General features: G+C 41.4%; 1 protein-coding gene across 2 annotated transcripts in view; it reads left to right on the forward strand.

The window, feature by feature from the left end:
* SLCO3A1 (solute carrier organic anion transporter family member 3A1) overlaps positions 1-12,513 on the forward strand; it is a 320,294-nt gene that overhangs the window by 231,467 nt on the left and 76,314 nt on the right. The window lies entirely within an intron of this gene.

Below are 12,513 nucleotides of genomic sequence, written 5' to 3' on the forward strand. Positions count from 1 at the left end.
AGAAATAAAGAAAGTTCTAGAAAGCATCTGCATTCTAGGTAGCTTTGCATGCATTACCTCTAATTCTCACTGTTCTGCAAGGCAGATAATTCTTAATCTAGACTCAGTGTTGGCAAATGAGCCATTCGGAAATTGAGAAGTGTAATCAGCATCCCAGCCTAGGTCTGGCTGATTCCAAAGGCTTCACCACCGTACTGTAATGTCCTGTCCTTTCTCTAAGAACCTAGGTGGTCCTACAGGCCTGATTTCAAATCCACCGCCACCATGTACAAGCTGTGTGGCCTTGGGGCAATCAATTAACCTCTCTGAGCTTCTGTTTTCTTATCTACAAAAAGAGTTTCACAGCATGCACCTTATCAAGTGGTCATGAGAATTTTTGTTTGACCTCAAGCACATCAGAAGGGAAAAAGACTTGAAAGCGATTGTCTCAGGATGGTAGGATAATAGTAAGTTGTCCCCTTTTCTGAATGTATTACTTTTTTATTGAAATATAGTTGGTTTATAGTATTCTGTTACTTTCAGGTGTAGAGCATAATGGGTTTTTTTGCAGATTATATTCCATTATAGGTTATTACAAGATATTGGGTCTGATTCCCTGTGATATACAGTAAATCCTTGTTGCTTATCTATTTTATGTACACTAATAATGAAATATCTGAATGCATTACTTTTATAATCAGACAAAAACAAAGGATTCATTAGACCACTTTCCTTTGAAAAGCGGTCAGAGCACTCACCCACCCATGTAAGAGCCCAGTGAGATACTGTTGAAGTTTTCTCGAAGCAGTATCAAGCAAATCTCAGGACCCCTCCCAAGAAAACCACAGACTTCCCCTGAAGGGGTCTTTCATCTTGTCAAGCACAGAAGCCTCAGCTCCGCCCCTCCCCTGCCTGGCTCAGTTCTGTCTCAGTCATTGCTAAGAAGTCAGGGCTGTCACATGTCACCCAGTGTCCTGGGGTGCCCGCCCTCCCAACAGCCAGGAAGGGATCCACCTGGGCCTTGGGTGCCTGGAATTGTGGTTCCGAATTGTATTAGCTTCTTCTTTTACCCCTGCCCTGAGGGCAGCCGGGAAACTCCTGGCCCCTGAAATTCCCTTTCATCAGCACCTTAAATTCTACTGCAATAGAGAATTCCATTCTCTAAAAATATATTCTTAAGAAAATCTTATCATTTGTTTCCAGGCTGTGTTGGGTACTTTTTTTTAAATTGCTCTTAAAAAAAAAATAACCTTATCTATAGGGACAGACTGGAAGGGAATATCTAAATGAATAGGAGTGTTTCTCTCTGGGTGGTGAAAGATGGTGATTTGTGCCATCTTCCTTGTAATAATAATAGGTAAAATTTATTAAACACTTACTGTATGCCAGGCACTGTGGGGAGCCCATGACATACATTAATCACTTCAACCTTGAAACAACCTTGCAAGGTAGGAACTATTATTATCCCCACTCTCAGGTGAGAGCATGGCAGCCCAGAGAAAGTAAATAACTTTTCCCAAGGTCACACAGCTAGTGAGTACAGACGCTGGCCAACTCCGGGTCTGTGTTCTTGGCCTCTGCGTGGTGGTGCGTCTCCATCCTTGCTTTCTTCTCAGATCATTCTTCAGTGAGCATGTGTTTCTTTTAAGATGAGGGAAAGAGTTTTTGTTTTCAAGTGAACTTATCTGGTTCCACCAATGCAAAAACACATGGAAAAACTACAGTGCAAATACAATAATGCCCAAAGGAAATATGGAAATGATGGTATTTCTTTTTTTTTTTAATTAAATTTATTTTTTATACAGCAGGTTCTTATTAGTTATCTATTTTATACATATTAGTGTATACATGTCAATCCCAATCTCCCAATGCATCACACCACCACCACTGCCCCCCCCGCCACTTTCCCCCCTTGGTGTCCATATGTTTTTTCTCTACATCTGTGTCTCTATTTCTGCCCTGCAAACTGGTTCTTCTGTATCATTTTTCTAGGTTCCACATATATGCGTTAATATACGATATTTGTTTTTCTCTTTCTGACTTACTTCACTCTGTATGACAGTCTCTAGATCCATCCACGTCTCTACAAATGACCCAATTTCGTTCCTTTTTATGGCTGAGTAATATTCCATTGTATATATGTACCACATCTTCTTTATCCATTCGTCTGTTGATGGGCATTTAGGTTGCTTCCATGACCTGTCTATTGTAAATAGTGCCGCAACGAACATTGGGGTACATGTGTCTTTTTGAAATATGGTTTCCTCAAGGTATATGCCCAGTAGTGGAATGGCTGGGTCATGTGGTAATTCTATTTTTAGTTTTTTTAAGGAACCTCCATACTGTTCTCCATAGTGGCTGTATCAATTTACATTCCCACCTACAGTGCAAGAGGGTTCCCTTTTCTCCGCACCCTCTCCAGCATTTGTTGTCTGTAGATTTTCTGATGATGCCCATTCTAACTGGTGTGAGGTGATACCTCGTTATAGTTTTGATTTGCATTTCTCTAATAATTAGTAATGTTGAGCAGCTTTTCATGTGCTTCTTGGTCATCTGTATGCCTTCTTTGCAGAAATGTCTATTTAGGTCTTCTGCCCATTTTTTTTTTTATGATTTTTTTTTTTTGGTTTTTATTTTTTGCGGTACGCGGGCCTCTCACCGTTGTGGCCTCTCCCATTGTGGAGCACAGGCTCCGGACACGCAGGCTCAGCAGCCATGGCTCACGGGCCCAGCCGCTCCGCGGCATGTGGGATCCTCCCGGACCGGGGCACGAACCCGTGTCCCCTGCATCGGCAGGCGGACTCTCAACCACCGCGTCACCAGGGAAGCCCCTTCTGCCCATTTTTTGATTGGGTTGTTTGTTGTTGTTTTTTTAATATTGAGCTGCATGAGCTGTTTGTATATTTTGGAGATTAATCCTTTGTCCATTGATTCATTTGCACATATTTTCTTCCATTCTGAGGGTTGTCTTTTCGTCTTGTTTGTAGTTTCCTTTGCTTTGCAAAAGCTTTTAAGTTTCATTAGGTCCCATTAGTTTATTTTTGTTTTTATTTCCATTACTCTAGGAGGTGGATCAAAAAAGATCTTGCTGTGATTTATGACAAAGAGTGTTCTTCCTATGTTTTCCTCTAAGAGTTGTATACTGTCCAGTCTTACATTTAGGTCTCTAATCCATTTTGAGTTTATTTTTGTGTAGGGTGTTAGGGAGTGTTCTGATTTCATTCTATACTTGCCTCCTTTGTCACAGATTAGTTGACCACAGGTGCATGTATCTCTGGGCTTTCTGTCCTGTTCCATTGATCTATATTTCTGTTTTTGTGCCAGTACCATATTGTCTTGGTTACTGTAGCTTTGTAGTATAGTCTGAAGTCAGGGAGTCTGATTCCTCCAGCTCCATTTTTTTCCCTCAAGGCTGGTTTGGCTGTTCGGGGTCTTTTGTGTTTCCATACACGTTTTAAGATTTTTTTGTTCTAGTTTTGTAAAAAATGCCGTTGGTAATTTGATAGGGATTGCATTGAATCTGTAGATTGCTTTTGGTACTATAGTCATTTTCACAGTATTGATTCTTCCAATCCAAGAACATGGTATATCTCTCCATCTGTTGGTATCACCTTTAATTTCTTTCATCAGTGTCTTATAGTTTTCTGCATACAGGTCTTTTGTCTCCCTAGGTAAGTTTATTCTGAGATATTTTATTCTTTTTGTTGAAATGGTAAATAGGAGTGTTTCCTTAATTTCTCTTTCAGATTTTTCATCATTAGTGTATAGGAATGCAAGAGATTTCTGTGCATTAATTCTGTATCCTGCAACTTTACCAGATTCATTGATTAGCTCTAATACTTTTCTGGTGCCATCTTTAGGATTCTCTATGTATAGTATCATGTCATCTGCAAACACTGACAGTTTTACTTCTTCTTTTCCAATTTGTATTCCTTTTATTTCTTTTTCTTCTCGGATTGCCGTGGCTAGGACTTCCAAAACTATGTTGAATAATAGTGGCAAGACTGGACCTCCTTGTCTCGTTCCTGATCTTAGAGGACATGCTTTCAGCTTTTCACCATTGAGAATGATGTTTGCTGTGAGTTTGTCGTATATGGCCTTTATTATGTTGAGCTAGTTTTCCTCTATGCCCACTTTCTGGAGAGTTTTTATCATAAATATCGTAAATGGGTGTTGAATTTTGTCAAAAGCTTTTTCTTCATCTATTGAGATGATCATATGGTTTTTATTCTTCAATTTGTTAATATGATGTATCACATTGATTGAGTTGCATATATTGAAGAATCCTTGCATCCCTGGGATAAATCCCACTTAATCATGGTGTATGATCCTTTTAATGTGTTGTTGGATTCTGTTTGCTAGTATTTTGTTGAGGATTTTTGCATCTAGATTCATCAGTGATATTGTTCTGTAATTTTCTTTTTTCATAGTATCTTTGTCTGGTTTTGGTATCAGGGTGATGATGGCCTCATAGAATGAGTTTGGGAGTCTTCCTTCCTCTGCAATTTTTTGGAAGAGTTTGAGAAGGATGGGTGTTAGCTCTTCTCTAAATGTTTGATAGAATTCATCTGTGAAGCCATCTGGTCCTGGACTTTGTTTGTTGGAAGATTTTTAATCACAGTTTCAATTTCATTACTTGTGACTGGTCTGTTCATATTTTCTGTTTCTTCCTGGTTCAGTCTTGGAAGGTTATACCTTTCTAAGAATTTGTCTATTTCTTCCAGGTTGTCCATTTTATTGGCATAGAGTTGCTTGTAGTAGTCTCTTAGGATGCTTTGTATTTCTGCGGTCTGTGTTGTAACTTCTTTTTCATTTCTAATTTTATTGATTTGAGTCCTCTCCCTCTTTTTCTTGATGAGTCTGGCTAATGGTTTATCAATTTTGTTTATCTTCTCAAAGAACCAGCTTTTACTTTTATTTATCTTTTTTTTTTTTTTTTTGCAGTACGCAGGCCTCTTACTGTTGTGGCCTCTCCCGTTGCGGAGCACAGGCTCCAGACGCGCAGGCTCAGCGGCCATGGCTCACGGGCCCAGCCACTCCGTGGCATGTGGGATCTTCCCGGACTGGGGCACAAACCTGTGTCCCCTGCATTGGCAGGTGGACTCTCAACCACTGCGCCACCAGGGAAGCCCAGTTTTATTGATCTTTGCTATTGTTTTCTTTGTTTCTATTTCATTTATGTCTGCTCTGATCTTTATGATTTCTTTCATTCTGCTAACTTTGGGTTTTGTTTGTTCTTCTTTCTCTAGTTCCTTTAGGTGTAAGGTTAGATTGTTTATTTGAGATTTTTCTTGTTTCTTGAGGTAGACTTGTATTGCTATAAACTTCCCTCTTAGAACGCTTTTGCTGCATCCCATAGGTTTTGGATCATCGTGTTTTCACTGTCGTTTGTCTCTAGGTATTTTTTTATTTCCTCTTTGATTTCTTCAGTGGTCTCTTGGTTATTTAGTAACGTATTGGTTAGCCTCCATGTGTTTGTGTTTCTACGTTTTTTTGCCTGTAATTGATTTCTAATCTCACAGCATTGTGGTCAGAAAAGATGCTTGATATGAGTTCAATTTCCTTAAATTTACTGAGGCTTCATTTGTAACCCAAGATGTGATCTATCCTGGAGAATGTTCTGTGCGCACTTGAGAAGAAAGTGTAATCTGCTGTTTTTGGATGGAATGTCCTATAAATATCAATTAAATCTATCTGCTCTATTGTGTCATTTAAAGCTTGTGTTTCCTTATTAATTTTCTGTTTGGCTGATCTGTCCATTGGTGTAAGTGAGGTTTTAAAGTCCCCCACTATTACTGTGTTACTGTCGATTTCCTCTTTTATAGCTGTTAGCAGTTGCCTTATGTATTGAGGTGCTCCTATGTTGGGTGCATATATATTTATAATTGTTATATCTTCTTCTTGGATTGATCCCTTGATCATTATGTAGTGTCCTTCCTTGTCTCTTGTAGCATTCTTTATTTTAAAGTCTATTTTATCTGACATAAGTATTGCTACTCCAGCTTTCTTTTGATTTCCATTTGCATGGAATATCTTTTTCTATCCCCTCACTTTCAGTCTGTATGTGTCCCTAGGTCTGAAGTGGGTCTCTTGTAGAGAGCATATATATGGGTCTTGTTTTTGTATCCATTCAGCGAGGCTGTGTCTTTTGGTTGGAGCATTTAATCCATTCACATTTAAGGTAATTATTGATATGTGTGTTCCTATTACCATTTTCTTAATTGTTATCAGTTTGTTTTTGTAGGTCTTTTTCTCCTCTTGTGTTTCCCACTTAAATAGGTTCCTTTAGCATTTTTTGTAGAGCTGGTTTGATGGTGCTGAATTTTCTTAGCTTTTGCTTGTCTGTAAAGCTCTCCATCAAATCTGAATGAGATCCTGCTGGGTAGAGTAATCTTGGTTGTAGGTTCTTCCCTTTCATCACTTTAAATATATCATGCCACTCCCTTCTGGCTTGTAGAGTTTCTGCTGAGAAATCAGCTCTTAACCTTATGGGAGTTCCCTTGTATATTATTTGTCATTTTTCCCTTGTTTTCAATAATTTTTGTTTGTCTTTAATTTTTGTCAATTTGATTACTATGTGTCTCGGTGTCTTTCTCCCTGGGTTTATCCTGCCTGGGAGTCTCTGTGCGTCCTGGACTTGGGTGGCTATTTCCTTTCCCATGTTAGGGAAGTTTTCAACTATAATCTCTTCAAATATTTCCTCTGGTCCTTCCTCTCTCTCTTCTCCTTCTGGGACTCCTGTAATGTGAATGTTGTTGTGTTTAATGTTGTCCCCAGATGTCTCTTAGGCTGTCTTCATTTCTTTTCATTCTTTTTTCTTTATTCTGTTCCACGGCAGTGAATTCCACCATTTTGTCTTCCAGGTCACTTATCCGTTCTTCTGCCTCAGTTATTCTGCTATTGATTCCTTCTAGTGTATTTTTCATTTAAGTTATTGTATTGTTCATTTCTGTTTGTTTGTTCTTTTTTTTTTTAATTTTATTTATTTATGGCTGTGCTGGGGCTCCGTTTCTGTGCGAGGGCTTTCCCCAGTTGCGGCAAGCGGGGGCCACTCCTCATTGCAGTGTGCGGGCCTCTCACCATCGCGGCCTCTCTTGTTGCGGAGCACAGGCTCCAGATGCGCAGGCTCAGCAATTGTGGCTCACGGGCCCAGCCGCTCCGCGGCATGCGGGATCCTCCCAGACCAGGGCTCGAACCCGTGTCCCCTGCACTGGCAGGAAGACTCTCAACCACTGCGCCACCAGGGAAGCCCTGTTTGTTTGTTCTTTAATTCTTCTAGGTCTTTGCTGTCTCTTGTAACATTCTTTATTTTAATGTCTGTTTTATCTGGTATGAGTATTTCAGCATTGCTTGAATCTTCTTGATCTTTGCCTCCATTCCTTTTCCGAGGTCCTGCCTCATCTTCACTATCATTATTCTGAATTCTTTTTCTGGAAGGCTGCCTATCTCCACTTAATGTAGTTGTCTTTCTGGGGTTTTATCTTGTTCCTTCATCTGGTACAAAGTCCTCTGCCTTTTCATTTTGTCTGTCTTTTTGTGGATATGGTTTTCCTTCCACAGGCTGCAGAATTATAGTTCTTGCTTCTGCTGTCTGCCCTCTCTGGTCGGTAATTCTTTATATGATTCTGTATCATCCATATTCTTTGAAATAAGCATCTCTCACTTAAGTAACCAAAAAACTAAAACTTGTAAGGCAAAAAAGAAAATCCTGCTACTAGAAGTACCAGCGAGGAGAATAACTAACAGCTAATGTTTTTTGAGAACGTCTGTGTTCTAGGAAATTATCTGAAGCCTTTTTTGGGCACTCATACATTTGCTCCTCAAAGGCTCCCAAGAACGTAGGGGTTGTTGTCAGCCCACTTTACAGAGTCAGGAACTGAGGTACAGGGAGCATTTGTGCTGTGCCCACAGACACACAGGGTGCAGCGGAGCCTGACACTGCCCTTCCCGTAGTGTCCTAACCTCCACTCAAGGCAGTAATCATCCCTGTCCTATTCCACCAGTGACCCTCAGAAATACTAATGGATTTGCCTGATTTTAGAGTGAGGAGAGGCACTGGGAGAAGCCCCTGTGTTTCTGGATGGCCTTTTTGCTTTTGCTTTCAGCCACGTAAAGAGTTTGAGCCTTCAGCTCCTCAGTGACAGCCTTCGCCACTGTGTCCCTGCCCTGATGGGCTGTTGGTATAGAAGCCAGGCCCTGTGTCACACTCCAGCAAAGAGAACAATAAAGGCTTGGAGGGAAGGGTCAGCATTTTCTCCTTCACAGGATACCACATGTGCAGCTGTAGCCTGCCTGGTGACTGGCCTCCTCCTGCTTGTCCACTAGGGGGCAGGAAATAGCAGGCCTTCAGGTGGGCCTGGCTGCAGAAGACTCAGGGCCCACTGAGAGGAGGAAAAGCGGGCACCCACAGTGTATTTCCCTTCCCCTGGCTCTTCTAGCTCTTCTAGCACCCAGCAAAACCAAGGAGCATCAGTGGAAACAAACATCTATGAAATACTTCATCTGGACCAGGGGTCATGCTGGGCCCTTACATCTGCTTTCATTTATCTCTCCCTGCAAGCGCTATGAAATACATCTTATTAGTATCTCCCCTTTTCAGATGTGGAAACTAACAGAGGTGAGGGACTTGCCCAGGGCTGCCAGAAATTAAGTGGCAACACCAGGATTCACCCCCAGCCCTGCTCTAGAACCCACTGTTAACCGCACTCACCACACCCACCTCTGAAGCCAGATGGTTTCTATCCACATCCTCGTTGTGGTGCAAGATGTGAGAAGCAGGTGGCTACCTGTGAGCGGCGGGGTTTGGGGTTGGGTTTGGTTGTTATTCTTTAACTTTGCTTATTTGTGCTTGAGCTCACTGGAGACCCAGTCCTGCACAGGGCACCAGGGGTCAGCCCCCCTAGAACCGGGGGCCCTGGAGCAAGTTGCTTAACCTCTGTGAGCCTCAGGTCCTTCTGGGATACAGCTGGCGTGACAGCACCTGCCTCATCGCATTGTTAGAAGGAATCATGAAATAATGTGCATAAACCACATAGTCCAGACTCTGGCACCATACAATAAGCACTCGATAAATAGCCAATAGCTATTTTTCTATTTTTCTGTATCACACATGTATGTATATGTGAAAATGTGATAATCATGTGTTTGTGCAGAAAACATATTCCAGCTTAACGAATTGTTGCAAAACAGACACCCACATAGCCTGCACATAGACCAAATACAAAACCAGCATCTGAGAACACCCCACCCAACCCGTGCCTCCTTCGCTGTAACCCCTCCCGCCCTCGTGGGCAGCAGTGACCACAACCTGACTTCTCTGCTATTCATTTCCCTGTTTTTCTTTATAGCTTGACTACCTAGTTACATATCACTACATGGTTTAATTTTGCCGCTTTCAATTCTGTGTAAGTGGAATCACACCAGTATGTATTCTTGCCTCTCTGTGTTCTTTTGGAATTACATCATTTAATTCATGTTATTGATGATTTGTTTTCTCTGCTGTATAGTAATTCCAATGTATGAAGATGTCACAGTTTGTTTCTCTGTTGTTCCGTTGTTGGGCATTTGGATTGTTTCCAGTTTGAGGATCTTACAAGATTGGTATGAGCATTCCTGGATGTGTCTCCCAGTGGGTTTCAGACTTTCTGTAGAGTATTTACCTAGGAATTAGGATTGTGAGTCATTGGGTGAGTTCCTCTTTGGTTTTACAGACACTGCCAAAGTTTTGCCAGAGTGGTTGTCTAATTTACACTCCTACCAGCAGTATGCAAGAGTCCAGATTCCCTACATCCTTGCCAAAACTGGGTATTGTCAAGCTCTTCAATCAGCTAAAAATCTAATGACGTTTCACTGGGCTTGTAATTTACACGTCCCTGAATTCTAATAAGGTTGAACATCTTGTCCCATTCCATTGTTCCTTTGAGCCTCCTCTTTTGTGAAGTACCTGTTAAGGTTTCTGCCCCCTTTCCACTGGTTTGTCTTTTTCTCATTGACTTATAATAGTTTTTCTACAGTCTCAATATGAGCCCTCCGACTCTTGTATGTGTGTTTTTACGGATGTATGTTACATGTATATTTTCCCACATCTTTGCTTTCCTAGTGGGCTCTTCTGATGAATCTAAGGAATGACCTTAATTTTAATGTAGACCAATTTGTCAAGCTCTTCTTTTAATGCTTCATGCTTTCTTTGTTTGGTTTAAAAAATCTCTCCCTGCCCCCAACATTGTGACAGTACTTTTGTCTATTATCTTCCAGAAGCTTTATTGTTTTGCTTTTCACACAGGTCTCCGATATGCCTGGAATTGATTTTTACATGTGTTGTGCAGCCGACTTTTTTTCCTATAATTTCAAGTTGTCCTAGCACCATTCATGGAAAAATTCATCCTTTCCCCCACCGCTTTGTAGGCACACTTTGTCATAAATCAGGCGTCCACGCAAGTATGGATCTGTTTCTGGGCTTTCTCTTCTGCTTTACTTGTACGTTTGCTTCTTCTTGTGCCAGATACACACTGTCTTCATCATTACAGCTTTAAAAGGAGTCCAGTAGGGTATGTCTTGACAATTCTTCTTCTTCCAAGGTCTCCAGGGTGGTCTTGGCCCTCGGCATTTCTATGAACAATTTAGAATCAGTGTGTCATTCTATAGACACACAAAAGATGTTTGTTAGTATTATTATTCATTTTCATATATCAGTAATAATAATAAAGTTGATTAATTCTTCCTGGGCCAGGAAATTCCAAATACATAGAAGTCTCCGTTTGGATTTTCCTAGTTCTTCTGGTTTTATGTGTGTGACCTGATCCCTTTCTAGAGGCTGTCATGTCAGTCCCCTTGACACATCGCATCTAGAAGGAGGCACATTCCCAACGCTGAGAGAGACACATGCAGAGAACACTGTCCAGAGAAAGAGCAGGCGGGGGCTGTAACTAGTATTCTCATTCACACACCCTTTCAACAGATTGTGAGCTAACTGTCCTGGGCCAAACTAGGGACAGAAAGAAGAATAAGGCACCATCTCTGCCTCACAGGGCTTCAAGTCTGCTCCAGCATATCTGGGACTAAGCCCCAGTCAATGCCAGGTCTGAAAAATGACCCACAAAAAAAAGGTCCCATGGTCAAATAATTATCAAGCAGCTTCGTGCAACGTCCTGTTCTTAGAGATTCACATGTAGCAGGTATAAGATCTGAGATTGTCCTGAAATTTGCTTAACAATTGTATTGGTTTCCTATCACTGCTGTAATAAGTTAACGCAAATTTAGTGGCTTAAGATAATATAAATGTATTATCTTACATTGTGGAGGTCAGAAGTCCATAATGGGTCTCCCTGAGCTAAAAATCCAGGTGCCAGCAGGGCTGTCTTCCTTCTGGAGAATCCTTTCTGGAGGGGAGAATCCACTTTCTTGTTTTTCCCAGCTCCTAGAGGCCACCCACATTCTTGGCCTCAAGGCCCTGTCCTCTGTCTTCAAAGCCAGAAGCGACTAGTCAAGGCTTTCTCATGATGCCATCGCTCTGGTTCTGTGGTCTCATCTCCTTCTCTGACTCTGAGTTGTATTCCTCCTCCTTCTACATCTACAGGTCCTTCAAGATTACATTGGCATACTCTCTTTATTTTAAAGTCAATTGATTAGTGACCTTAATTCCATCTGTAGCCTTCGTTCTCTTTGGTCAGTTACAGTAACAGACACAGGTTCCGGGGATTAGGACAAGGACATCTTTGGGGACCATTATTTAACATCCTATACAGTGGAACCCTTAGCCTGCGAGTGCACTCACCCCAGCTTGATAGCACGTGTAGTGCATTGCTGTGTGTGTTCTTTACAGCACACGGTACAGTGGGAGGTCTTTCTGTAGCCCCACTCCATCATGCACTGTCCTCTTTGGCACTGACATCATATGGTAGGTTGATTTGTTTATGGCCTTTCTTCTTCCCACATACCAACTCCACAAAAAAGCAGGGATTTTGTCTGTTTTGTCCACAGCCGTATCTCAGCTCCTTGCACAGAGCCTAGCACCTATAGGTGCCATTATATATTTTGAATGATGGAGAATGGTTGGAGGTCTCTCCAATAAGACAGCAAGCTTCTTGAGGGCAAAATCCTTGTCCAGTTCATCTGTCCTTCCCCTGCATCCAGAGATGGCTGGTGCTAAGTAGGAAGATTGTATAGCATGGGTGGCAGATTTACACCAGAGGTTCCCAAACTTTCTGGGTTCATTGTACCCTTAGTGTCTTATTTTTCACAGAGCCCTGAGTCTGCAGGATATACCCAGCAATTGTGTTTATCAAGCAGTTAGGTTCAAATTACTTAATACACGTTTGAAAAAAATAACACATATAAATTGAAAGAAAAAAAATATTTCTATTTTATTTTTAAATATTTATGATTACTTACTAATGGGTTGTGTGTCCCTGCTGGGGACTACACAGATTCTCAAACCTTGGAATCAGATTGGACTCCACCACCTTCATTTCCTGTGTTCTGCATTGATTTCCACACCACGTTTGCTTTTTATCACAGCAGGTACTGAAAACCCAG

This window comes from Mesoplodon densirostris, chromosome 4, assembly GCF_025265405.1.
Source record: "Mesoplodon densirostris isolate mMesDen1 chromosome 4, mMesDen1 primary haplotype, whole genome shotgun sequence".
In the NCBI taxonomy this organism is placed as follows: Eukaryota; Metazoa; Chordata; class Mammalia; order Artiodactyla; family Ziphiidae; genus Mesoplodon; species Mesoplodon densirostris.